Source organism: Palaemon carinicauda, chromosome 14 (genome assembly GCF_036898095.1).
Source record: "Palaemon carinicauda isolate YSFRI2023 chromosome 14, ASM3689809v2, whole genome shotgun sequence".
NCBI lineage: Eukaryota > Metazoa > Arthropoda > Malacostraca > Decapoda > Palaemonidae > Palaemon > Palaemon carinicauda.
Genome location: NC_090738.1, coordinates 17,202,362 through 17,229,334, shown reverse-complemented (window position 1 = coordinate 17,229,334; position 26,973 = coordinate 17,202,362). Strand labels below are relative to the sequence as shown.

The 26,973-nt window shown below is 44.0% G+C and overlaps 1 protein-coding gene across 6 annotated transcripts in view; it reads left to right on the top strand.

The window, feature by feature from the left end:
• The window catches only part of LOC137653446 (uncharacterized), a 245,199-nt gene that overhangs the window by 100,878 nt on the left and 117,348 nt on the right, over positions 1–26,973 (top strand). Inside the window, exons 1-2 of one of the 6 annotated variants that reach the window (XR_011046486.1) lie at positions 17,770–18,017; positions 18,456–18,651. The exons of 3 other annotated variants lie outside the window; for them this stretch is intronic. The gene's annotated coding sequence lies outside the window, so the exon portion shown is untranslated. Of the gene's footprint in view, positions 1–17,769; positions 18,018–18,455; positions 18,652–26,973 lie in introns of those variants that run through there. 2 more of the 6 variants (XR_011046483.1, XR_011046487.1) reach the window with 2 other exon arrangements.

The window sequence follows — 26,973 nt, the reverse complement described above, 5'->3', positions numbered from 1 at the left end:
CATGATGGGCTTTGGATCTAACACAAAAAGTGATATTCCTGTTCGCTATAGCCTCGGGCTAGTGAGTGAAATCGTAGCCCTATCAAGAGATGAGGGCCATATTCAGTTCACAGAAGTGGGAGAACTGAATCTCTTTTCTGATCCTACATTTCTCGCCAAAATAGAGCTACCCACCAAAAGGTGGGGTCCCTAGAGAATCTGCCCTCTGAAGGAAGATGTCTCACTATGTCCAGTAGTGTGTCTAAAGGTCTATCTTCGAAGAACTTCAGACCTCAGGGGAGGACAGCACTTTAAAGGCAAAACCTCAAGATCAAACTTATCCCTAAAACAACTGAGGGCGAAGCTCACCTACTTCATTCGCAGAGCGTATCCTGATAGCACACCCATAGGTCATGATCCGAGAAAGATTGCTTCCTCACTGAACTTTTTTCAGTAAATGGACTTTTGAGAGACTCCACTCATATACTGGTTGGAAATCCTCCAGAGACTTCTATAAAAATTATGCGAAGCAAGTGCACGCCTTAAAACATTTTGTTGTGGCGGCAGGTATTGTGAAACCTGTTGTCTAGTGCTGCGATGAACAGTGAACTGTTTGGGACTGTTTCAGTTGGGTGAAAAGGTGCTGACACCTTGCAGTGCAATACCTTTTTTTATTAAGTGTCATCCTGGTGACATTAGAACTGTTCTTTATAGGTGCAGAATTATACCAATGACACCAGTGCCATGTGTACACTTGTACGCAGTGTTGATAATTATCCAACATTTACAGTGAAATTATCTTTAATAATTTTTCAACTGATTTCGAGTGGCTAATGACTTTTCTTCCCTTTCAGGTAGAAAATATATTTATCTTTTATATGTTGGATGTATAATTCTATTGCTAATTTTTAATACACCAATTGTTACATTTAAGTTGTCTATTCAAATTAATGTCTGTGCATTTGCATCTTATTCGCCCCAAATGTACCCCCCCAGATGCTGAAGCCTTGATGAGGATGGGGGGGAGGGGGAGCTTAGGGATTAGCAGTTGGGCTCTAATGAACAGTGGGAACTACTTACCAACTGGATCTCGGTGCCCAACTGTTCATCCAACTAAATTAGTCGGCACTTTCTCTACGTTCTTTTCATTACTACAGTACTTTTATTCTCCCATCTCTTCCTCTTGGGCATGAACTTGACAACTTTGGCTTGTATTAGGTTTTGACTGCTGCTTTGGACTTGGCACAGGGTGGGATGGATGTCATACCATCTCAACCTGTACAAATTTAGACGCCATCACCCTCTGGTAGACCCCATTGGGTGCAGACCAAGTCTGTTAAGAGTCGGGCTTCAGTGATCCGGTTTTAAGTTGCCCATATTTGCGAGGGAGTCGGGCTTCAGTGATCCGGTTTTAAGTTGCCCATATTTGCGGGCAATGGGTGACGCCAGGCATTGGAGCAGTCGGTGGGAGGGGCTAACTACCCCCACTGACCAGTGTATGCCTACCTTAAGAGAGGCAGCCCCCCCTCTAATAGAGGACTGGTCCCCGCTGAAGCCTCTTGTGTTAGGCCACATGGGATAGGAGGACGGACATCCTCCGATAAGATATGGATGACCCGGCTTGCTCATACCAAAAAAACCCACCCCTCTGTTGACGACCTGGAAAATACAAACATGGACCTCGGTACAGACAGCTCCAACTCGGGTTCTAATATTGTAACGTTGGAACCTTATATGCATTATGAAAAGAATAAGAAAACACTAGAGAAGATGAGTCTGAGAAATGATGACATTACAGAAAGATGTAGAAAAGTAGAAGTATTACCTGGTCACTATGAAGTAGTGAATTATGAAAATTTTTTTATCTTAGCATTTGAAAACAAGAAATGAGCGTTTAAATGTTTTCAAAGCTAACAGGGAAATAGTCACTTTGTGGAGGGCAGCCAAAAATTATACCCCTAGGAAATGGAAGTCTCTTGATACACACTATCCGCATTACAAGGTGCAAGGCTAAAAAAGGGATTTTGACGAAGGAAAAATCTATTTCTGGGCGAGAGACCTGTGCCGCCCAGTGAAATGCTCCTTTTACATCATTTCTAAGGTTAAAAACTGCTATAAAATTACCAGAGAAAAAGTTGTATAGGAATGGCAGGTTGAACCCAGCTCGCTCACCTTATAAGGTGTCTGTATATAATACTGGGGTGTGATAAATCACAACCAGAGGTCTCGCACCATTTAGATATCTCCTCTCAATATCCCTGTTACAGCGAGGTGCCGTTCAACACCCAACTCCGAACTCCACCACCAACAGTCTGACCCACGCCAGTGACGTCACTCCTTTTCTGGGTCGACCTGTGGCGCCCGGTGAAAAGTCCTTCTTATATATCTTTTCTGATAAAACCTTCCAATTATACCAGAGAAAGACAAAAGCATGGAATGCTGAGGTTACTACCCTCGCGCGAGCACCTTTTGGGTGTCATGTATAAAGCAAAGGCGCGTGAAAACCACTATTCACAGGTTGTCTTCCATTTAGTTAATTCCTTCGTCAAAGGGATGGGCCGATACAAAGGCCCTAGCCAACCACCAGCGCCACACCACCACGCCACGACGCGAGCGCCATCTGAACAACATCCTTCTTTTGGAATCTTAAGTGTTGAATTTGTTTGTGGTGCTCTCGGTCTTTTTTATCAATCGCTGGATTTATTTTGTCATGTCCGAAGCTCCATCTTCACACATTCCAATGTTAAGTACCATAGTTTGTTTTGACAGTTTTTTATTGTACCGGGCTTTTGTTTTATATCCAGTATAGTCTGTTTTATTATTCCCGTCTGGCCTTTCATGGCGCCCATTGTTTGTTCACTTGTTTGGGAATTCATCTTTGTCTGCCCGTTTAGTACTCTGTCACTTAGGTTCTTGGTTAAGTCCCTGGCCTTATGCCTTTAGAACAGTTATTATTTTTTTTTTTTGTGTGTATTTATGCTCTTGGTACTTTTTGCTAGCAAGTCCAGCCTACGAACGAGATAGCGATCTAGCTTTGTATTGTTTAGTACCCGCCCCTCCGAGGCGTTCGTCACTCGACTGTGCTATTTATTTTAAGTTTTAGCAGATGCTATTCTTCGATCGTAGTGTTATATGGATGTACATTTTTATTTTATACGTTTATAATAGTGTTGTGTGATTTTTAGTCCTGTTTTTGTGTCCAAGAGAGCGAGAGCTTGGGGTCCCCGTTTTCTGTTCGCAGTCACGAGTTACCCCTTTCTCTCGTTTTCTTTCTTAGCTCCGGTGGTTGAGCGGATTTCCCGTTTTCCGTTTTGTGCGTTCAACGGGTTCTCCCTCCCTCACCTCTCCCCCTCTGGGTGGATGATAACTTAAGAGTTATTTATTTTTCGTGACTTTTCAATTGTTAGCGTTATTTTGGTCCGTGTTTCGTCCTCTCCCTGTTACGGCTCGGGAGTAGTTTATGAACGTTTTCCACTCCGCCTTGAGTTATACTCCGGCTTGAGGGATTCTCAATGACTTTCGTTCTATTATATTTATATATTGTTTACTGCATGGGACGGGCTTCATATTGTTTAGATACGACCCTCCGGTGGCCCCTACTGCGGTCTCAGGCCACGGCCATATCCACAATAGCCATTGTTATTACAATTGTGTTTTTATTCACAATAATTATTCAGGACCTTTCTTCTCCCTCCAGCCTCACCGGGGATCGTAAATACGCTTTGCTATGATCTAAGCCTTAGCCTTTAGCTGCGGCTTGGCTTTTATATCTTTCACAATTGAATTATTAGCCACAATTGAATTATTCAGGGTATCTCATTATCCTCCGGCGTCACCGGAGGTCGCCCATACACTTCACACTTATATTTGCCTTGTCTTTAGCTAAGGCGGCATTATTCAGGACATCTCATTACGCTCCGGCTTCACCGGAGGTCGCCCATACACTTATCACTTATATTTGCCTTGCCTTTAGCTAAGGCTGATGTTTATATTTATTTTAAGGGCATGTCACTGCTTCCCCGACCCTCGCAGGTCGGCAGATTGCTTTAAGTTATTTTTCCTTATGTCATTAACAGACATTAGGTAAATTACAAATATACAAACATTTGGATATTATAGTGCCAACAATGGTATTGGGCGAATAGCGATTTAAACGTTTAGCGATTTAGTCTTAGTTTGTACTCGCCTCAGGAAGGCTCGATTTAGACTATATCCTTATTTATTGGTTACGTTGTCGTTATTCTTCGTTCTTGGTTATTACAATGACTAAAAAAGAAAAAGAAAAAGGAAAAATTAAAAAATAAAATGAAATAAAAGCAATCAATTTTTTACTTTTCTTATATTATTGTGTGATGTTAGCTTTTATTATGTAACCTTAAGAGTGAGAGCATAGGGTGCTCGTTTATTAGCTCGAGTAAGAGAGGTGAATTTCCCGTTCTCCATTTTTATACGATCACGAGTTATTCAGGCCTCCTCTTATTATCAGAGTTGATGATAGTACGTTTAATGTTATACACGTTTTATTGATGTGGTTACTGTTAATATAGCTAACACTATTAGTAGGAACGTTGGTGTATGAGTCATTAATTGGGGTCGTTTTATACCGACACCCTTAGCTCCGCCTTGAGTTATGCTTTGCTCCGCCTTGGGTTATACTCCGCTATAATGGATACTCATTGGGTGAGAACTAGTCAGATATTTGGAGTGCAACGGTGAAATCCGGCACTCAGACTCCGGCTGAGGCCTTTTGCACACGAACCTTTGTCATGTTTGATCTCAATTACACCTTTACGGCCCCCCTTTTTTTTTTTTCATCGAATCTCCGGCTTCGCTGGAGATAACAAAAACATTCATTGAGGTTAATGTTATCGTACCGGTGACGGTCACGATCTCACGGTGACTGGCCTTTGCTACCCGATCTCCCGTACAAACAGAGATCAAGCAGACGTCCAGAACCGGAGTTAACAATGTGATACCGATGAGGATTTCAGTTTCATTATTACGGTCCCTTTTTCATCGAATCTCCGGCTTCACTGGGGATAGCACAGACATTCAGTATTGGGGAATGTTATCGTACCGCTGAGGATCACGTTTTCACGATGACGGACCTTTGTCACTGGTTCTCCGGTACAAACAGAGATCAATCAGACGATCAGAATCAGGGTATGAACCCTTTTTCATGAATAATCACAATATCGTCATTACGATCCTTTTCATAGAATCTCCGGCTTAACCGGATATCGTACAGGCGATCAGCATTGAGGTTAATATTAGATTTCCTCTGGTTCACGTTGTCACTGTGACGGACCTTTGATTGTACCGGGGATGGTTACCGGAGCTCCGGTACGGACAGAGATCACTCAGACCACGGGTGGCCAATCTTTGTTTTACCTGTAAAGGAAAGGATTTAACAAAAAAAAAAAAATATATGAACGTAACTATGCCTATATTTATGCATATATTTAATTCTAACTATGTATAAATATGGATAAATATCCATACAACATCGTGTTCAAATAGAATTAAATTAATTATGCCTATATTTATGCATATGCAATCCTAACTATGTCTAAATATGGCTCAATATCCATACAACATAGTGTTCAAATAGAAATAAATTAATTATGCCTATATTTATGCATAGTCAATTCTAACTGTCTAAATATGGATAAATATTCATACAACATAGTGTTCATATAGAAATAAATTTTCCTCCCAGTGGCGAATGCGCCAACAGTGTCACATTTCATGAATACAAGTGTCGCACTATACCCCAGAAGATAGTACATTAAATGACTTTTCTTTAAAATTGCTTTTTAAGAGTTATACAGCTGATCCCAGCCTGTGAATAGGATTGCTAACCAAAGTTCAAGGAACATCCAGACTTATGTCCCCTTTCTGTTACAGAAGGTTCGCCTGCATGGTTCCCATCAGGATGATGATGAATCTCTCTGGCCTGCAAGAGAGGCTCTCCGCCCTTGGGTATCGAGGTTGGGAAGGAATGCTCCATCTAGAGGTCCCTATCTCCTCGGAGTGTCCTCTCTAAGGTTGGACGACGACCCCATGGACGGGCAGGTAGGTGGGGATGAGTTTTGAGCCTTCAGCTTTGCAATTACCTACGTCACCGACCTAGGACCTTTAAAGGATCCTGATGTTCATGTTACCCTGCATAAACCGTGACTGCTGAAAGCAACACATTCTAGGGAAAACCAAGGGGCTATGACGCAGCTCTAAGGTATGGTGGTGAGTCAGTGCCGTTCAGGAACTCGGATATAGGTGGTACCATAAATCTGGATGGCATAGACGTCCTCCCTCTGGGGGACCTAGATTTTACTCCCAGGTACTAGAATTCCCATTCAACGGATTCGTTCGATTGAAAGAGATTGCCTTGGTTAGGTTAGACAAGGTACTGAAGGTAACGGTATTATTTCCTAAAGGGCAGGCCCGATCTGTCTGGACCAGGATGTTGTCAGCCTGGGGGGTACGATAATTCCAAGCTCTGCCCTCCCAGTTCGACCTACACGTTTGTTGGTCTGATCGGGTCAGTTGTGGGAAGTACGTTCTGTCTGAGACCTCTATCAGACAGGAATCGATAGTCGGTTTCCCACTCGTCATCACAGCCTTCCTCTGGTTCGACGCCTTTGCATCCGACTCCCCATCATTAGGTGGTCTACCTCACTGATTCCCCAGGTACACAGCCCAACCCCGTTGGGATGTTTTGCCTGCATACAGCCCTAGATCCGAACCCTCAGGCTCCTTTCATGGACACCAGAGTGGAAGCTACAGGAGTAGAAGACAGTCCCGCCATCAAGGCGGGCCTAGGAAAAAGGGGGCTCGGAGAAGGGAAGGACCTAGATTCACTCCCTCACAACGCGGTGGTCCCGGTAGGGGGAAGACTTTACCACTTTCGTGACCATTGGACCTTCGGTCTGTGGGATCATAGCATAATCTCTAACGGTTTGAGATGAAAATGGCCTCAAGGTCCTCCTCCTCCGCCAGTGACCTTCTCCCAGAAATCCACTCCCGTCCTGAAAGAGTACACCACAGGGTTACTCAAGAAAAAGCAATCAAACGGGATCGATCACTGAAGTTCCAAGCCGCCTGTTCACATTTCCGAAGAAAGGCTTGTCGGCATTGAGAGTGGACCTGGACTTGTCAAGCTAAACTCTTTCATTCTCTGCGGCAAGTTCCGGATGTTGACTATCTCTCAGGTACGGACCTTACTTCCCCGTGGGACCGTCACCACCTCTGTCGATCTTACCGACCGCTATTAGCTTGCGCCTATAGCTTGAAACTTCTCTTCTTATCTGGGTTTCCACCTAAGCAGGAAAGCCTTTGTGTTCAAGACATGCCCTTCGATCTCAACATTGAGCCCAGGATATTCACGAAACTGGGAGAGGCAGTGTTAGAACAACTCAGGAACCAAGAGATACAGATCATTGCTTATCTGGCCGGTTGGCTCATTTGGGCCCGGCCGGCCATAGAAGGCAACAGAGCTACGAAGGAATTACTTCGATTGCTCGACAACCTGTGATTTCGGGTCAATCTCCATAAGTCTCGCCTGCGACCATCAGACCACTTAGAATGGTTAGCCATTCAGTGGGAACTTTCGAAGCACACGTTGTCTCTCCCTTCCAAAAGTAAGAGGAATAGGTTCCAAGATCAAGAATTTTCTCAAGCACAAACAGGTGTCCAAAGAGCCTAGAAAGTATCCTCGGCCTTTTCCAATTCACTTCAGTAACAGATCTCCTATAAAAGCCAAACTCAAGACATCAATCGATTTTGGAGAAAGAGAGCTACAGTACCTATAAGAAGACAAGGTCTCGAAGATCCCCTCTGTCTGGAAAATGAGACTACGCCCATGGTCCGAACCGAAGAACCTCTCCAAAGCGGTTCCTCTACAATTCCCACCTCCACAAGTGACATTCCATTCAGCCGTGTCTCTAAGTGGATGGGGGGATTACTCCGAACATCAGATGTTTCAGGTTCTTGGTCACTCGCCATGAAACAGTCCCATATCAATGTTCTCGAAGCCATGGCAGTGTTCTTGACCCTGAAGAGAGACTATCCTCCGAGGTCGACCCACATCAGAGTAGTGTCAGACAGCACAGACGCGGTACACTACGGCAACAGGGGAGGATCCAAGTCACCCAACCTGAATCAGATCCTGGTCACTTTCTTCGCCTGGGCAACAGAAAAGAACTGGTTCCTGTCAGCACCTCACCTAGCGGGAGGCCAGGATGTGAGAGCGGGCTCACTATCCAGGACGAGTCCCCTGGAGTCAGAATTTCATTCCGGTGGATACTCAGGCTCGTTCCAGGCATCCAGGTAGATCTATTCACAACTCAGATCAATCACAAACTTCCTTGTTATGTGACCCCAACCCTGGACCTCGGGCTTATGCCATGGACGCATTACCCCGGGATTGGAACCATTAGAAGAAGATTTCCCTATCTCCCCCAGTGAATCTTCTAAAAACTTTTACACCGACTACGCTCCTTCCGGGGCGCAGTGGCTTTAGTACCACCTCATTGCCCAAGAACAGTTGGTTTCCTCTCCTCCTCGAGTGGAAACTCCGTCCCATCCGGATCCCGTTCCTCAAACTGACCCGAGTATTCCAAACTCACTGTGTCAGATTACTCAAGGATGGCCAAAACCCTAACTTTGTAGACTACAGGAAGTTGGCAGCTCGTAGAGACGCGAACATTGAACCAGAAAACGATTTCTTCATCGAATCAGACAAAAGGGACTCGACAATTCGCCAATATGATTCGGCCGTTAACCCTCAAAATAGGTGGTCCCCTTAGAAGGTTATTCCTCTTCTCCAAGATACTTCTCTATGTCCGGTCACCACTCTCAGGGCCTTTTTAGCCATGACTGCTACCCGATCGTCTGGCCCCTTGTTTATCAGAGAACAAGGAGGTACCATTTCCATACGTGGTATTAGGCAATAGATCCTATACTTCATTAAACAAGCCAATCCGGGATCATTTCCCCATGCTCATGATATCCGGTCCGTAGCTACCTCCATCAATTATTTCCAGAAGATGGACTTTGATGACCTTATAAAGTTCACGGGTTGGGAGTCTCCTATGGTCTTCAAACGCCACTATCTAATGAACTTACAGGCTCTTAAATACCCAACAGTTGCAGCTGGGAGCCTTATCTCTCCCCAGTGATCTTTTGTTCTTCCTTTCATCCATCTCTTTTCTTCTCCCTCCTACCCGCCACTCGCACCGCGACGCCGCTTCCTTGGTGGTTCGTTAGCCCTAGTTTATTACATATTAGGTTATTATGATTGTAACTATTATTGATTACCGTTGTTATAGGGTCGGGATATTCTTAGCCATGTCAGTTTTGTTGCATGTTTCCTCTGATACTCGGAGGCTTCCCTGTTATCATGTTTGTTTAACCTTACTCCCACTATGCCCTGTGGCTAGTTTGTGTTATGCCTACTTACCTTAATTATTTATGATTTTCTTTACATGGTGTTGTTTCTCTCCCCTCATTAAATTAGTTGTTATTGTTGGGCTTGGAAGGCATTCTCTGGTACATTTTCACCGGGCGCCACAGGTCGACCCAGAAAAGGGATTTTGACGAAGGAAAAATCTATTTCTGGGGAGAGACCTGTGGCGCCCGGTGAAACCCTTCCCCTTTATTTTACACGATCCCACCCTTTCCTTTCCAAGCCGTCATGGCCATTACAGAAGGATGTTGTTCAGATGGCGCTCGCGTCGTGGCGCTGGTGGTTGGTTAGGGCCTTTGTATCGGCCCATCCCTTTGACCAAGGAATTAACTAAATGGAAGACAACCTGTGAATAGTGGTTTTCACGCGCCTTTGCTTTATACACGACACCCAAAAGGTGCTCGCGCGAGGGTAGTAACCTCAGCATTCCATGCTTTTATCTTTCTCTGGTATAATTGGAAGGTTTTATCAGAAAAGATATATAAGAAGGACTCTTTTCACCGGGCGCCACAGGTCTCTCCCCAGAAATAGATTTTTCCTTCGTCAAAATCCTTTTATAGCACTTGCTAGTTCACACTTGTGTTTTCTCTGTGGTGTTTTTTCAGTATTTACCCAGGATTTTATTCACGATGTCGGACTCGACTGTCTCCCCATCTAAGTTAAGTACCAGATCTATGAGTTTTGAGTCTTTGGAGGTAGCCTTGCCCTTAGTTTTATTTCTATCACAGTTTTTATTATTTACTGTTCGCGGCCGCCATGCTGGCTGGCTACCTCCTTTCACTCGTTCTTAACGCCTTACAATTAGTCCTCTATACTAATTGTTTTTCGTTTCGAACCTTTCGCTGGGTTTTATCACCGATCACACCCTGTATTATTTAATTTACATGATTATGATATTTTACGCTATTATATTATTCTACGTATCATAGCTTTTGACTCTGATCGGGTCCATGATGACGTCCCTCACTGAGAGGATGCAGAATAAAGAGTCTAGTGGAAAGCCTCATGCGTTCAGGACTGCCGCAACAGCAGCAGTACGCCATCCCGGACGCCTCCAAGCTCCCGGAGTTTACAAAGAATAACCCATGGAGAATGGCTCTGCACTCTCCTTTCAAAGATGGCATGCTGACCATCGAGGGTTGTGGCACCCGGCCTATCGAGGACTTTGAGTTCTACCCGCGGGCCTCCAATTCCCCTTCCCCGGCTTTGCTCGTTTGACCGAGGAAGCTCTCATTAGGTTGGATAAAGTTCCTAAGGAGACTGTAATCTACCCTAAGGAACAAGCCCAGTCTACCTGGGTTCGCACACTGAATGAGTGGGATTGTGTGAACACTATGCTCACACCCCACAAGAGCTCATACACAATGTTCGTGGTAGATGAGCAAACCCCCACGCCATGCGTCACCAAGATGATGGACCTAGCCTATCAGGCCATCAAGGAGGACAAACCGTTACCGCAGCTTCGGGAAACGGACCTGACCTCCCTCGTCTTCCCGGGTGACCACGAGTGCTGGCATAACGCCCCGGCCACCTTCACGACAGGCAAACTGAGCGCTGACTGTGCCTCCACACAGTTCAGTGAGCGTCTCCCCAGGCTTCCGGGCTCGCTGATCCGCCTTGAGTTCGAAGCCCGGTGCAGGCTCAGCAGGTCTATCAATTCAGCTACTATGGCTGAGATGACCGCCATTATGTACGAGGAGGAACCCCTCTTTAAGGTTCTAACTAAATCCCTACTGCAGACTGTTGGCCGATGCGTACGACTTCCTCGCAGCCAGACTTCGTTGCCGAAGACATGTCTTGTCTGAGGCTACCATCAGACATGAGCCTAACAGGCTCATTAAAGCCCCGGTCTGGGGTCCTGATTTGTTTCCGGAGGACTTGGTGAACACGGTCCTCAGCGAGGCTGCCAGGGTGAATCAAAGTCTCAGGGTTAGGTGGGGCCTAGTCCCCAAACAAAAGTTTGAGCCAGCTGGCACCCCTGCTCGAGGCAGGAAGAGGCTGAGGCCCTTCCATTTCTCTCAGAATCGGCAACCCCTTCAGTTGGTGCAAACCATACCAGTGGCGCAAGGTAGTCAGCCGCCTCCTTCGAAGGGGCATCCTCAACAACGTGTTGGTCCCTCAGGCTCAGGTAGCATCGACCTCGTATGCTACCTCCCCTGCCTTTAACCCCGCCTACGAAACCCAAGGTGCCTTCCAAGGCTACCAACGCGCCAGAGGCTCCGGTACCAGAGGTGCCTTTCGTAACGGGTAGCGGAAGGGCTTTCACCCGAGGCAAAGGATTCCGCGGAGGCCGAGGAGGCAAATCGTCAACGACTCATTGAAGATCCTCGGGTAGGGGGAAGACTTTACGTTTTTCGGAATCGTTGGAAGTTCAGCAATTGGGCTTTCAGCATAATTTCAAAAGGTCTAGGGTGGAATTGGATAGAAGGGCCCCCTCCATCAACTTCCAATGAAGGAGCTAGTCTCATATGCAGACGAGCTATTGCAGAAGAACGCAATCAAAAGGGTTCATCACTTAAAATTTCAGGGTCGCTTGTTCAGCGTGCCAAAGAAAGACTCAGACAAGCGAAGAGTAATCCTGGTCCTGTCCCGTCTGAATTCTTATATTCGATGCGACAAGTTCCATATGTTAACCGTCTCTCAGGTGCGGACCTTACTTCCCCGTGGGGCCGTCACCACCTCTATAGATCTTACAGATGCCTACTATCACGTTCCGATAGCAAGGCATTTTCGTCCTTTCGTAGGCTTCAAACTAGGCAGCCAAACCTACGCATTCAAAGTGATGCCATTCGGGCTCAACATAGCGCCCAGGATCTTCACCAAACTGGCAGAGACAGTAATTCAAGAACTACGAACCCAGAGGATTCAAATAGTAGCTTACCTGGACGACTGGCTCGTCTGGGCAGACAACGTCGAACTGCCTCACGGCAACAAAGTATTAACCTTCCTTCGACAGTTGGGGTTTCAGGTCAACCGCGACAAATCCCGCGTGGTCCCAGAGACCAAGTTTCAATGGCTGGGATTACAATGGGACCTACGTTCCCATACGCTATGTCTCCCGAAAGCCAAGAGGACAGAAATACCAAAGAATACGAAACTTTTTCTCAGGGACAAGTTGACGTCCAGGAGGAACCAAGAAAGAATCCTGGGCTCCTTGCAGTTCGCCTCCGTGACAGATATTGTTCTGAAGGCCAAACTAAAAGACATAAACAGACTATGACGCTCCAGGGCAAACGGGAAGCATCGAGACAAAAGAGCTCGACTTCCTCCAATTCTAAGAAAGAGACTTCGGCCATGGACAAAGGTCAAAAGTCTATCGAAGTCAGTCCCCTTACAACATCCGGCCCCAGGACTCGTCATTCACACAGACGCCTCCTTAACAGGTTGGGAGGATACTTCCAACACAGGAAAGTCCAGGGACTATGGTCGACTGTATTTCGACAACTTCACATCAATGTCCTAGAGGCCATGGCGGTATTCCTTACTCTAAAGCGACTGACCCCAGTCAAGAACCTTCATATCAGACTAGTTCTGGACAGTGCAGTCATAGTCCACTGCATAAACAGAGGCGGCTCCAAGTCAGCCCACATAAATCACGTCATGTTGGCAATATTTTCCATGGCAGCATCGAACAAGTGGCATCTATCGGCAGTCCATCTAGCGGGAGTGCGGAATGTAGTGGCGGACGCACTTTCGAGGACAACTCCACTGGAGTCGGAATGGTCCCTGGATCAACAATCATTCAAATGGATCTTATCTCAGGTCCCTGGTCTTCAGGTAGACCTGTTTGCGACAGAGTCCAACCACAAACTAGAATGTTATGTAGCCCCCAACCTGGACCCTCGGGCTTATGCCACAGACGCAATGTCGTTAAATTGGAACACTTGGAAGAGGATTTACTTGTTCCCTCCGATAAATCTTCTGATGTAAGCGTTGGACAAACTCAGGTCTTTCAGAGGCCAAGTAGCTCTAGTAGCCCCCAACTGGCCCAAGAGCAGTTGGTTTCCTCTGTTGGTGGAACTGGGTCTCCACCTTTGACAGATACCCAATCCAATACTAACACTAGTAGTACAAACTCGCAATGTGTTAGCTTCCTCAAGAATTCAGTGTCCTAACTTTATGGACTTCATGAAATTTGCAGCCCAAAGAGGTGCAGCTATTGATCCCCAAAATACTGTACCCTGTTTTTGGAATCAGACAAAAGGGAATCCACCCTTCGACAATATGACTCGGCTTTTAAAAAACTTGCAAAGTTTTTAAGGGACTCAAAGGTTGAAAAGATGACTATGAATCTGACAGTAACCTTCTTCAGAACACTCTGAATCAGGCCTTGCAGCCAACACCATTCCTACGATTAAGTCCGCCTTGAAAAAGATTTTCCATATTGGTTTTAATATTGACCTTACGGATTCATACTTCTCGTCAATCCCGAGAGCCTGCGCCAGATTGAAACCATCAACTCGCCCTAGCGCAGTTTCCTGGTTTTTGAATGATGTCCTTAAGCTGGCCTCTGACACTCTGAACGAATCTTGCGATTACATACCGTTATTAATGAAGACCTTGTTCCTATTGAGCCTAGCTTCTGGCGCCAGAATTTCAGAACTATCAGCTTTGACTAGAGACCCAGGTCATATTGAATTCCTCTCCTCAGGAGAAGTTCTTCTCTCCCCTAACAAAGTTTTCTTGGCTAAAAATGAGGACCCTCACAACAGATGGTCCTCCTGGAAGATTGTTCCACTTCCTCAGGACCCATCCTTGTGTCCAGTTACCACCCTGAAATCCTACTTAAATAGAACTTCCATGAAGTCCACAGGGCCCTTATTCATTAGAGAAAATGGAGGAACCATTACCCTGAAAGGAATCAGACAACAGATTCTTTATTTTATTTAACAGGCTAACCCTGAATCATTTCCCCATGTCCATGATATACGAGCTGTAGCTACTTCAGTTAATTACTTCCACCATATGAATTTTAATGAGCTTACGAAATATACAGGCTGGAAGTCCCCTAAAGTTTTTAAACGCCACTACTTAAAACCTTTGGAAGCTCTAAAATTTGCTACAGTAGCAGCTGGGAATGTGGTTCCTCCTGAAGGTAATGTCTTAATCACAATGTCTTGCTCTATCCCCCCTTCCTCCTACCTGCCTTACTTATGGTTCCTACTTAGTTTGGGTTTTGTTTTACTTGAGCTACACCCTTATGGTGTATTGTTTTATACTCCTGTTAATCATCTTACGTTACTACGAATTGATTTTGTTTATACCTGTTATTACTCTTACTCTCCCACGAGTTGGTTTTTATTTTACCATTAAGGAAGTTATTTATTTTGATCTGCATCGCTATTTGCTTTGCCTTATCTGCCATCCCTAGTGTGGGATTTTTGCCATAATTGTATTTATCCCTCCTTAATGTTTGAGAGTACTTACCTACGGGATACCTTGTATATCCTTTTCTTGGATTAAACATGTTTTGGTATTATTTTGTATTTAATTACTTCCCTTCAGGTATTGTGCCAAGTTTGGGCCCCCCTTTTTTTCTGGCACTTTCACTGGGCGGCACAGGTCGGAGCCCAGAAAAGTGATTTTGACGAAGGAAAAATCTATTTCTGGGCGAGAGACCTGTGCCGCCCAGTGAACCCACCCTACTTCCCTCCCATCTTGGGCCCCTATTTTGGGTGCTATAAGGAGTGACGTCGCTGGCGTGGGTTGGACTGTTGGTAGTAGAGATCGGAGTTAGGTGTTGAATGGCACCTCGCTGTAACAGGGATATTGAGAGGAGATATCTAAATGGTGCGAGACCTCTGGTTGTGATTTATCACGCCCCAATATATTATACCGACACCTTATTTGGCGAGCGAGCTATGTTCAACCTAGCATTCCTATACATTTTTTTCTCTGGTAAATTCATAGCAGTTTTTACCTTAGAAATGATGTAAAAGGAGCATTTCACTGGGCGGCACAGGTCTCTCGCCCAGAAATGGATTTTTCCTTCGATTTTTCCTTTGTCAAAATCCCTTTTCTATAACTCCCATATTTAAATTTTTAAAAATTTTTTTGCCCTAACATTTAAATAGGTTTGCTGAAAGCAATTTTGCAATTTGCTTTTAGTAAAAGCCTTGGAGCATATGATGTCCTTACAATATCCATTGTTGTACAGAAATCTCTTGATTATGGTCAGGAAATTTGTATGATTGGCTATGTTAGTGCTGCCTTGTTTTCAAACTGTTTGTAGTGGGTGGGTGTTTTCTTAGCATCACAAATGAATTTTTATGTAATAAATTGCAAATAGATGTTGATGAACACCATAGTCAGTGTAGGCATGTGATATCTGATTTCTTTAAGGTACTGTTCTTGGCCCAAGCTCATTGCATATGCAGATGATGCTACTCAGTAAAAAATTAATCTCCTGAATGTGTATCTGAGATGGCTGAATCCCTAGTTAAGATTAGTCCAAGGTGCAAATTATAGGGCATTCAAGTTGAATCCTAACCAAACTCAGTGATTGTAAGTAGGTCACACCTTTGTCGAGTCAGTGTCGACATCTGGGATTTTAAACTAAACCAGATAGTATGATTATAGGGACTTCCTGCCTCATAAGGAAGAGCCTCTTATTAATGGATGAGGGTTTGTATTTGTCCTTCCAATTTCACTAACCACCTCAACCATCCTAGGTGAAGGTCAGAATTGTTACTGGTAAGGGGCTTGGGCTTCCCTGCTGAGTACCAGTAAGCTATGACACTGTTATAAATTTTGACGAAGTTCTAGCCAAGCTGAATTAAAGAACTATGGTTTGTATAGTAAGAAAATACGAATTACTTTTAAAATACTGTATGTTTCTTGTGGTATGACTTGCTGAGAGATGTTACTTATATAGTACTTGTTGATATACTAATTGTAGTACAGTATTAGATTTTATCTTGAGGAATAGAGGTAACATAACAATTGGCATCGGTAATACTGGGATGATTTCAGTATCGCAATCAATTTGGTAAAGATACTGTTTATGGGTCTGATTTAGGTAATGGGGTTTGGGTCAACAAGGATTGGTGGTTGGAGGACTGTAGAAGTGTCGTAAGGATAACTGGACAGGGAAGGTAGTATCATTAAAAAATTTTCTTCTGTGAATGTGGCATTTCCACAATCCAGGACTGGGAGTAGTATTTAGGGGGAACTAAAGTCATTAAATGAAATTAGTTAACCAGAAGAATTACAGCAAGAGGGGAAATGGAAAGATTCAAGTATTTAAGTACAATGGGGATAGGGATATTCTTAAATTCTAGATTGGAATTGTCAAGTTGAGTTAATTTTTGATAACCTTTAATATCCAGGATCAAAATTTTTATGGCTACTGAATGATTGAGGCAACCAAAGTAATGGCTAAAAAAGAACTGAAATTTGTACTCTACAATTAAAAGTATTGGTTGAAGTGAAAAGTGTTTGTGTAGGTATGAGTGTAGACCATAGTAGCAGAATGGGATTAAAAAAGTTAGGCTTATAATTTGTCAAGTAGCTTAAAATTATTAGGCAGTGAGGTAAGGTGTTGGCTAGTACAGTTCAGTGAAACTAGACAATATTGTTGAGGTTGAAATCTGTAGATTGAATTGAATGGAGCTGGTCACTTCGCAAAAGCTTCAAGTACCATATGAAAGATGAATTGAGAGGGATCATATGATATTTAAAACTACATTAGTTGCTGATCTCGGATAACTATTTTCAAAAAAGTGGTTCAGCAAAGAATGGACTTTTTTTAATTATTTACGTAAGTTAATTAGTGTTAAATTTTCAAGTGTTGATATAGGAATGTTTTTAGAAATCTATGGTCTGGGGAGAAGTGAATAAGTGTCATGATATCCTGCCAGGGAGCAAAGAGAAAGTAAGTTGTCTTTTTAACAGTTTACTAAACTGAATAAGTATTAAGCTACCAAAGAAAATTCCTATAACAGTAGTATTATAGTACCAAAATCTTGACAGGAAAAAATCTGCCTATGGAAGGGAAAAAATTCCACAGTAATTAAGGAATGAAATCCTGTAGGTTATGTAAAAGTGGCATGAATTCAAAGTGGCTAGTACAAATGGTGTAGTAATACAGCATATTGTATAGAAAGATAAGAGGTTGGTAATTTTTAAATGCTTGATTAAAATGAGATCGGCTTAAGAGGTACAGGTATAAGAAACTTAATTTAACTATCATTATACTGGCTGAAAATTAATCCTAAAATGGTGGTAAAGTCTAATCAAGCTTAAATTTGAATCTGCTTAATGTGACCAGCAGCAAAGTTGATGATGAGCTACAGTACTTTGAGAAGGGTTGCGTTAAAGCTTTTTATAATCAAATGTGAATACGAAGATAAAATTTTTAGTCAATGTAATCCAAATTTTTGTTCTAGATATTGGAACTCAAAGCGAGCTTTTTTGTCAACTAATGAATGGATAACCTTGCCTAAGGGTGTAGAGAGCTAGAAGATTGTGGGATTTGAATATTAAAAATTGAAAGGAAATCTAAATTTGAAACACCTAGAGGTTATGTAAACGATCAAATTTTGGGAAGCAAATTTCTGTGTGTCCTCTGGAGGTAGGTATGGGTCTAATCTAGTTTTTTAAACTAAAAAGATTTAACAACCTATCCACAGTAGCTTCAGTGATATGGCATGTAGAATTATAATGCATGGATAGCTTTGGTAGACTTGTTGAAATCATTGATTCATTTAGCAACTTAAAAACAGGGCGATGAAGGCTCTGCTATAGAGGCATAGTAGCTTCTGAAGTGCAACTCTTTCCTTGTGGGTTAGAGGGTTAATTTAACATGTTCGTATTAGTATGTACTTGGAGATATTGGTAGTTTTAAAAATATTGAATGGTATTTGTTCAATTGATTTGGAGTTGTTCATATATTAACAGGAATGTTGAAGAATTTGATTCAAAATATTAAAATTGGCTGATTGGAAAACTCTAGTAAATACTTGTTATTAATGAGTTTTGTTTTTGAACTAATGAGATTAATATTTTTTAGGTATAATACTGTACTTATCTTCATATGTTGAAGTGGACTGGAAGTACTGATACCCTAAATGTTTGGATTTTACTGTTGAGACATTAGGAAGGAACTAAAGCTGCTAGTCTTGAATGCATTGACAGTTAAAAACTCGACAATCGGTGGATTGCAAACCTTAAGGGAAAATCTGAAACTAAAGTCTTAACAAAAACTGGTATGGTTTTATCCAGAGATTTTAGAAAGCTATGGTTTTATCCAGAGATTTTAGAAAGCTAACAGAATTGGTAATAGGTAGTTTGAAAAGTCTTATTCTAATAAATTTTGGAAAATTCCCTCTGTAGTATTTTAATGTCCTTTAACATAGGAAGATTTTGTATTTTGATTCATTTCTGTAGAAGACGACTTAGATACTATATTTTCTAGTATAGTACAGTGGAACCTCTACACACGAACGTATCTACATCCGAATTTTCCAACATCCGAAGTAAAATTTGAGCAATTTTTCGACTCTACACCCGAATTTTATTTCGACACACGAAGTAAGCAATTTTCGTCGTAGCGGTTGTATCCGAATTTTTCGTCACGCGAAGTACAATTCGAACACGTTCCTACTCTACACCCAATTTTTTTTCGACACCGTAAGTAAACTATACTCGTACATGTAGATGGTACTCATAGCGCCGGATGTATTTTTTATTTCCGCCGATAGAAGGCAGCATTTCTACCTCGGAGGGACCCTCAATTAGCGTGGCTTGGGACATTCCTCTGTTCTCGTCGGCTTCGTGTGGTTGTGCCCTGTCCTAAAAGGCTGTTTCGCAAGTGGTAGTGGTGAGAAAAGGAATAAGGAAATGCTTTCTTTAGAAGTAAAGCAAGGAATTATTGAAAAGCATGAGCGTGAGTGTGAGTGAACTTGCAAAAGAACATCACGACGAACTTACTACAGAGGAGCTCAAAGAACTCCATGCTATGTCTGAGCACATGAGTGATGACAAGGAAGGGATCGAGGAGGTAGAACATGTTAGGTTCGGCGCAAATAAAAGAGGTGTTAGGAAAATATCAAGACGAGGTCGACTTCATCGACAAATACCATCTAAAGAAATTGCAGGTTTGTCGTGTATTTGCGCAGTTTGATGATGTTTCCCTAACTTATTTTCGAAACATTCTGAAAAGCTGTACCAAGCAACTTTCTATCGATAGCTTTAAAAAAACTACGAAGCGAACTCGTGATGAAGAGGAAGGAAGTGGTTCAAAGAAAACGGCTGAGAGTGAAGCGAAAGAAAATGAAACTAAGAAAACAGAAAAGATTGAAGAGAAAAAATTTCAATCAATTTTAAGTGTAGAGTGAAAGTGATTAAAATTAATCCTCAAAAAAAAAAAAAAGAAAATGTAAAAAAAATATAAAATAAAAAAATAAATAAGCTAAGTTAGGTTAAAGTTCACTTAGTGTAAGTTAGAATAAGTTACGGTAGTGTACGTTTATCGTAGTCAACCTCTCTACCTCCTCGCCGCCCGTCAGTTTCCTCTCTGCGTAGCAAGACCAACACCTGCGCTGGACTTTCTAAGGTAAAGTGACACTAAAAACCAGTTTCTTATTTATTACTTCTTGATAATTATTCATTTTTTCATGTCTATTATCTAATTTAGTGCATATTGTCATGTGTAATTGTGTAGTAATTTATTAAGGAGTTATCATAGGTTTTTGGGCTCAACCACAGATTAATCCTATTTCAATGTATTATGGGAAAATTTGTTTCTACATCCGAACATTTTCTACATCCGAAGTCTGTTGTGGAACGGATTAAATTCGTATGTAGAGGTACCACTGTACTGCCTTTAATAGTTCTTACTTGGCTGTCATAAAAGCTCATATCAAAGACTGGATTATCATTTGAGTACCTTGTGGACTTGTAAAATGCCATAAAACTAACTCCTCATCCTGTAAATTGAAACATATTAGAAATATTTATAAGGGAAATGGACTACTAAAGTATACTGTACTGTACATGTTGAGGCTGGGAATTAGTTGAAATAGCTATAAACTTAATCTAGATTTAATAATTAGAGTACTGTACCAGTTTTAAGTTAACTGGTAAAACTAGCTTGTAGTACTGTATATACATATTGTTGGTTTCCTGAAAAACTTGACACGTGGCAAGTTTAACACCTCTGTAATCTCCATAGAACATTGATGGTACAATACTGTAAAAGGACTGTTTAAAAATTTTACTTACTGCAAAGATTAAGGGATAAATAACTTAATCTGACTGGTCTACAGTTTAAAGCTAAGAAGTCTTAGTCAAAAAGTTTCAAATTTTGTAAAAACACAAATGGCCTATGAAAGTGTTGGATTACTACAGTCAAACCTCTTGACTCAAAAGAATCGGTTTACAACATTTTCACTCTGCAAAATGCAAAGAATTTATGACTCGCATCACAAAAAATGTTTTGGACAATCTAAGGATGGTCAGTGCAAGAGCCCAACCGTGTCAGAGACTGATTTTAAAATTCACGCGCCGCCAGCCTGTAAACTTGCTACCATCCTCCCACACTCTCATTGGTTATCTCCCTATTCAGATGCTAGTTATCACCATAAGATCCTGCTTTCCATTGGTCAGCATCTTTTGTTCTGTATCCCATCATGCATCTACGCATTGGCGTTCTTATGTCTTTACGGTCAGCGGCGGTATCGTACGCATTGACTTCGTGTTTGTGATTTTGCTTTGGTAACAATTGTACTGTATTGTGTATATTACGTTACATAATTAGCCATGGGTCCCAAGAAAGTTGCTGATGTCAAGGGAAAGTAAGAGCATAATGCTTTCCATGGAGATGAAGATGGAAATAATAAAGAAATAAGAGTTTAGCATGTGGCTAAGTGTGATCACTTAGGTATGTGGCTGAAATCAGTCCTAGGTTAAGAACAATCCTGAAGCAGAAGAAAGCTATCAAAGGAGCAACGCCTTCTAAGGGTGTGACTGTTTCCTCTAGCAAGAGGAGCTGTGTCCATGATGAGATGGAGAGACAGCTGCTTGTCTGGATATGGACAAAGAAATGGCTGGAGTCATATCACCAAAGCGATAATATACCAGAAAGCCAGCACCACTTTCGGTGACCTCGTGCATGATTAGGCCAAAGCCAACGCTGAAGGAACATTGAAGCAGGCACGCCCAGAGTTATAGGCTTCTCGTGGGTGATTTGAAAATTTTAAAGAGACTTGTGCATTTATTTGGTGGTGCATCATGGGGAGGCTGCAAGCTTGGACACGAAAGCGGCCTAAGCTTTTAAGACTTTCAACGAGTTGACTGTCCGGGAAGGCTCCAGTCCCCAGCAAGTTTTCAAATGCGATGAGACTGGTCTTTTTAGGAAAAAAATACCTTGTCGAACATACATCAAGGCAGAAGAAAAGAGGCTACCCGGGCATAAGCCCATGAAGGACAGGCTTTCCCTTGCACTCTACAAATGTCAGTGGGGATTGCAAGGTGAAACTCCTACTGGTGTATCGCTCAGATACTCCTTGAGCCTTCAAGACCCATAAGTCAGAAGGAAAATCTTCACGTGCTGTGGAGGGCTAATGGAAAAGCCTAGTAAAGGGATTTTGACGAAGGAAAAATCTATTTCTGGGGAGAGACCTGTGGCGCCCGGTGAAAAGTCCTTCTTGTATATCTTTTCTGATAAAACCTTCCAATTATACCAGAGAAAGATAAAAGCATGGAATGCTGAGGTTACAACCCTCGCGCGAGCACCTTTTGGGTGTCGTGTATAAAGCAAAGGCGCGTGAAATCCACTATTCACAGGTTGTCTTCCATTTAGTTAATTCCTTCGTCAAAGGGATGGGCCGATACAGAGGCCCTAGACACACCCCCATCGCCGCATCACCCACGCCACGACGCGAGCGCCATCTGAACAACATCCTTCTGTATTGGCCATGATGGCTTGGAAAGGAAAGGGTGGGATTGTGTAAAATAAGGGGAAGGGTTTCACCGGGCGCCACAGGTCTCTCCCCAGAAATAGATTTTTCCTTCGTCAAAATCCCTTTTCTGGGTCGACCTGTGGCGCCCGGTGAAAATGTACCAGAGAATGCCTTCCAAGCCCAACAATAACTACTAATTTAATAAGGGGAGAGAAACAACACCATGTAAAAATCATAAATAATTAAGGTAAGTAGGCATAAAACATAAACTAGCCACAGGGCATAGTGAGAGTAAGGATAAACAAACATGATAACAGGGAAACCTCTGAGTATCAGAGGAAAACATGCAACAAAACTGACATGGCTAAGAATATCCCAACCTTATAACAACGGAAAACAATAATAGTTACAATCATATTAACCTAATATGTAATACACTTAGGGCTAACGAACCACCAAGGAAGCGGCGTCGTGGTGCGAGTGGCGGGTAGGAGGGAGAAGAGAAGAGATGGATGAAAGGAAGAACAAAAGATCAATGGGGAGAGATAAGGCTCCCAGCTGCAACCGTTGGGTATTTAAGAGCCTGTAAGTTCTTTAGATAGTGGCGTTTGAAGACCATAGGAGATTTCCAACCCGTGTACTTCTTAAGGTTATCAAAGTCCATATTCTGGAAATAGTTGATGGAGGTAGCTATCGATCGGAGATCATGAGCATGGGGAAATGATCCCGGATTGGCTTGTTTAATGAAGTATAGGATCTGTTGCCTAATGCCACGTATGGAAATGGTACCTCCTTGTTCTCTGATAAACAAGGGGCCAGACGATCGGGTAGCAGTCCTGGCTAAAAAGGCCCTGAGAGTGGTGACCGGACATAGAGAAGTATCTTGGAGAAGAGGAATAATCTTCCAAGGGGACCACCTATTTTGGGGGTCCTCGTTCTTAGCTAGGAACGCCCTGTCTGGTGAAAGAAGTACCTCACCTGAAGGGAGGAAATCCATGTTCTCTGAGTTTCGTGAGAGAGCTGCTAGTTCTGAGATTCTGGAACCCGAGGCCAAAGCTGTTAGAAATAAAGTCTTCCTAAGAAGAGTGATATAAGAGCAGGATTCGTTGTCCGTGTCGGAGGCCAGTTTGAGGACATCATTTAGAGACCAAGAGACCTTTTGAGGACGAACCGAAGGTCGAAGCCTAGCACGTGCTTTTGGAATAGATGAGAAATAAGACTCCGCCAGGTTAATGTTAAACCCAAACAGGAAGACTTTCCTCAGAGCTGACTTAATGGTGGTTATAGTGCTAGCTGCTAGGCCTTTGTCAAAAATGGACCTAAAGAAGGAGATGGCTAAATTAGGAGTCATAACCGAATGGTCTGAAGTCCTTAAGAAATCCGCTAGTTTCTTAACCGCCGAATCATATTGGCGAATCGTTGAGTCCCTTTTGTCTGATTCTATAAAGAGGACATTATCTGGGTCGATGTTTGCGTCCCTACATGCCGCAAACTTCATGAAATCCACAAAGTTAGGGTTTTGGCTATCCTTGAGGAATCTGACACAGTCCGAGTTTGGACCACCTGGGTCAGTTTGGGGAATGGGATCCGGAAGGGACGGAGTTTCAACTCGAGGAGGAGAGGAAACCAACTGCTCTTTGGCCAGTGAGGTGCCACTAAAGCTACTGCCCCGTTGAAGGAGCGGAGTTTGTGCAAGACTTTCAGTAGAAGATTCACTGGAGGGAATAAGATGATCTTCTGCCAATGGTTCCAATCCAGGGTTAATGCGTCCATGGCATAAGCCTGAGGGTCCAGGTTCGGTGTCACATAACATGGGAGTTTGTGATTGAGTCGGGTCGCGAATAGATCTACCTGGAGACCTGGAACCAGCCTGAGTATCCACCGGAAGGAGTGCATGTCCAGGGACCACTCCGATTCCAGTGGGCTCGTCCTGGATAATGCGTCTGCTATCACATTCTGGACTCCTGCTAGGTGAGTTGCTGACAGGAACCAGTCTTTGTCGGCTGCCAAGGTGAAGATAGTGACCAGGATCTGATTCAGGTTGGGTGATTTGGAACCCCCCCTGTTGAGGCAGTGGACTACGGCCGTGCTGTCTGAGACTACTCTGATGTGGGTCGACCTCGGAGGGGAGATTCTCTTCAGGGTCAAGAACACCGCCATGGCTTCGAGAACATTGATATGGAACTGTCTCATGGCGGGTGACCAAGAGCCCTGAAACATCTGATGTTGGGAGTAACCCCCCCCAACCACTCAGAGACGCGTCGGTATGAATTGTCACTTGTGGAGAGGGGAACTGTAGAGGAACCGACTTGGAGAGGTTCCTCCGATCGGACCATGGTTGTAGTCTAATTTTCAAGACAGAGGGGATCTTCGAGGTCTTGTCTCTTAAAGGTATTGTCGCCCTCTTTCTCCAAACTCGATTGATGTCTTTGAGTTTGGCTTTTAATAGGAGATCGGTCAGTGAGGCATACTGGAGTAGGCCGAGGATTCGTTCTAAAGCTCTTCTGGACACCTGTTTGTGTTTGAGAAAGTTCCTGACCTTGGAAGCTATCTCCGTCACCTTCTTGGGAGGAAGGGAGAGCTTGTGCTTTGAGAGGTCCCAACGGATGCCTAACCATTCGAAGAGGCTTGATGGTTGTAGGCGGGACTTCCGGAGGTTGACTTGGAAGCCCAGTTTGGCGAGAAAAGGGAGTACCTTCGACGTAGCTCTGTTGCATTCCTGGTGCGACTGGGCCCAAATGAGCCAATCGTCCAGATAGGCGACGATTTGTATCCCTTGGTGTCTGAGTTGCTCGAGCACCGTCTCCCCCAGTTTCGTGAATACCCTGGGGGCAATGCTGAGACCGAAGGGCATGACTTTGAATGCGAAGGCTCTCTTGCCGAGACGGAAACCTAGGTAAGGAGAGAAGTTTCGAGCTACTGGGACATGATAATAGGCGTCGGTAAGATCGATAGAGGTGGTGACGGCCCCACGGGGAAGTAAGGTCCGTACCTGAGAGATAGTCAGCATACGGAACTTGTCGCAAAGGATGTAAGAGTTGAGCTTCGACAAGTCCAGAACTACCCTCAACGCCGACGAGTCTTTCTTCGGGACTGTAAACAGGCGGCCTTGGAATTTCAGGGATCGAACCCGCTTGATTGCTCTCTTCTTGAGTAACTCCGCCGTGTACTCTTCCAGGATGGGAGTGGGTCTCTGGAAGAAGGTCACCGGTGGAGGAGGGGATCCCTGTGACCATTTCCAACCCAAGCCCCTTGATATTATGCTGTGAGCCCATGGACTAAAGGTCCAATGATCCCGAAAGTGATAAAGTCTCCCTCCTACCGGCATCACATCATTGGGAGGGAGTGAACTTAGGGCCCCTCCCTCCACGGGAACCCCTTGCTCTAGGCCCGCCGCGTTGGCGGAACTGTCCTCTACCTCTGGAACTCCCTCTTTGGTATCCACGAAAGGAACCGGAGGATTCGTAGGCAGGGTTGTATGCAGGTGAGGGCATCCAAGAGGGGTTGGGCTGTGTACCAGGGGGAGCAGCGAGGTAGACTACCTGCTGAGGAGGCGCCTGTTGTCGAGAAGTCGAGGCCGCGGAAGGCTGTGGGGACGAGGTACCCCGGGCCGCCTTGTAAGGACTAAACCTCTGCTTCTCTTGAAGAACGTGTGTCTCTGGGGTTCGAACCTCTTTTTGGCTGAGAGACCCCACCTTACCTGCAAATTCTGGTTTGCCCTCGCTGCGTCCTGAAGAACCTTATCCACCTCGGTCTGAGGGAAGAGGGTCTTACCCCAGCAGGAGGACGCTATCAGTCTGTTCGGCTCATGCCTGATGGTGGCCTCCGACAGAACGAACTTCCTGCAACTAACCCGAGCTGACCAGAAGTCATGGAGATCTATTTGGTAGGATAGCAGCTGGTTCTTTGTGGCGACTCTGAACAGCGTTTCCTCTGGGTAAAGAGATGCTAGGGACTCCATGGAGGTGATGGATTGGAGGGACCTAGCAAGTCTAGTACGGGTCTCGAACTCAGTTTTGAGAAGACTCTCTATTAATCTGGGAAGCTTCTCAGAGAAAAGAGTAGAGGCACAGTCCGGGTCTAGTTTCCCCACCGTGAAGGTAGAGGCCGCAGCATCCCAGGCTGCCGAGGAACCCGGAATAAGCAAAGAGGTGGGGTCCGTCTCCTTGAGAGCCGGCATGGAAGAGCCTTCTTTGATGGCCTGTATAGTCAGCTCTGTGACTTTGTCTATGAGCGGAAAAGAGATGGAGGCCGCTTTCGTAAAAATAGTGTAGGAACCTTTGTGTGGGGTGAGCTTGGAGTTAATACACCCCCACTCTGATAGTGTTCTGGCCCAGATAGCCTGGGCCTGCTCTTTTGGAAATATGACCGTTTCCTTCGGTACCTTGTCCATACGGACCAATGCATGTTCCTTTAACCGTACAAAACCATTGAACGGGAATGCTAGGCCCGGGGGATAAAACTCCAGGTCCTCTAGAGGGCGGGTGTCCATGCCCTCCAGAGTTAGGGAACCATCTACGAATGGAGCATGCAAAGCAAACCGCCAAGGATTGTTTTTATCGAAGGGCGGCAGCTTCGATGCGTCTGGGGCAGAAGGGGGAGGAAACTGAGTTCCGGCGCGGATCA